This window comes from Bidens hawaiensis, unplaced genomic scaffold, assembly GCF_021521415.1.
Source record: "Bidens hawaiensis isolate Kalapana, Puna unplaced genomic scaffold, B.hawaiensis_p1.1 tig00028494_1, whole genome shotgun sequence".
In the NCBI taxonomy this organism is placed as follows: domain Eukaryota; kingdom Viridiplantae; phylum Streptophyta; class Magnoliopsida; order Asterales; family Asteraceae; genus Bidens; species Bidens hawaiensis.
Window position 1 is genome coordinate 76769 of NW_027494656.1, and position 1818 is coordinate 78586.

Genomic DNA, 1818 nt, shown 5'->3' on the forward strand with positions numbered 1-1818 from the left:
GTATTACAAGAATGGCCGGGTAACTACCCGCCTACATGAATATAAATCTATACAATGTAAACCTATAAATAACAATGGGAAGGGATCTTAAGGTTCAAGCTTCAGGACCACTCCCTCCAAACCCACTTGTACCCGCACCATCAGTTGGCTGTGGCGGTTCAAGGAAGGTCTTTAGAATGGCTAGCCCATCATCAGCAGCAGCAACTTCGTTCACCTTCTCCACCACCGGATGCGGGAAGGCGGCATACTGGTTCACTGCTTGGTCATATACAGCTTCAGTATCCACATCATATAAAGGGAAGTTGGAAGGCGGGATGCCTTTCTCAACGAACCCTAGACCAAGCAGGAAGCCGGCCTTTTCCCCATCCTCATGAGAAGCGTTGAGGGCTGCGCTCATGGCATCTTCGTATGACGTGTCCGTGAAGACTCGATGCACAACCTACAAGAAAAAAATACAAGTATCAAAACCTTTTCTATTTACAAAGAAAAGCGTAAAGATATTATGAAATTACGCATACCTGAGACAACGCTTCTCGAAGAAGCCATTCCTTGGCAACCAGAGCCTCCTGGAGGGCGGCTTGAGCTTGGTTACGGGCGCGTTCGGCTTCACTTTTGTTAAGGTTGGCGAGCAACACTTCCTTAACAGCAGCCTCTTCAACGCCCTTTAGCTTCCGCTCAGTGTGGTCAAGCACGCCCCTCTGGTCCAAGATCTCTTGGAGCTTCTTGGCGTCTTCCATAGCCAAGGCATCATGAGCCTGCTGGAGCCTCTCTAGCTTGGCTTTAAGCTCCTCATTCTCAATGCGTAGAGGCTCAGCAACAGCTTCAGCCTTGGTGGCCCTCTCAGTTGCGTTCCGTGCAGTTTCCTTAGCCAGCCGAAGCTGTTCATTAACAGCTTGGGCAGCCTTGGAACGGGCCTCGAGACGGGCCTGAACTTCAACTTCAAGGGCCTGGAAGGCCTTCTCCTTTTCCGCAGCCACTGCGGCAAGCCTCTTGTTCTCCTCCCAGATGGCCCGCGCCTGAGCCACTTCCAGGCTACGCGCCGTCTTTAACTTGTCGTTTTCACGACAAAGTAACTCGACGCGCGGCTGCCTCCGGGCAAGGAGAATCCGCAGTTCATTCGACAGCCTACCCTCCTGGTAGCTGGACATGGCTTCTCCCAGCGCACCGGCGGGGGAGGCGTGGCGCGCCCATTCGACGCATTCTACAGGCGTCCGAAGGGTTGTTCCTCGGCGGATGTTCCATCGTGGAACATACACTTCATTGGAATCTGACACTGCAAAAGCAAAAAGCAGTTAGGAAAAGATGATAATATATATATATATATATATATATATATTAAATAAAGGCCAAAATAACCCTACGCACCTGTAGGGTCAACGACAGGCCTGTAGCCGCCAAACCCATCACCCGAACCTAACGGATATCCATCCAAGAGGTCAGGCAGATGGGAAGGAGGCAGAGATTGGCTTGACGCCCCAACCCCGGACATACCTGAAGGGCCGGCCGTAGTCGCCGGCGCCGGAGGAGGCATAGCGGAGGCTGCCTTGGTAGAAACTGTAACACCCCGACCGATGGCGGATTATACATCGGGGCGCTACCAATTGTTTCATTACCCGTGACACTATTAGGGTGTCAATATTTAATAAATACATTTCATTGCGCACGCGCAGAACACACCATAAAGTAACATAAATCACATAACATAAATCATAATATTCAAATACATAAATTTATCTTTATATTTTAAACTAGGTCCAAAGTAAAAGAAAACATCCTACGTGTCCTCGAGTTTCCAAAAGCAGCTACAGCAAACCTGAA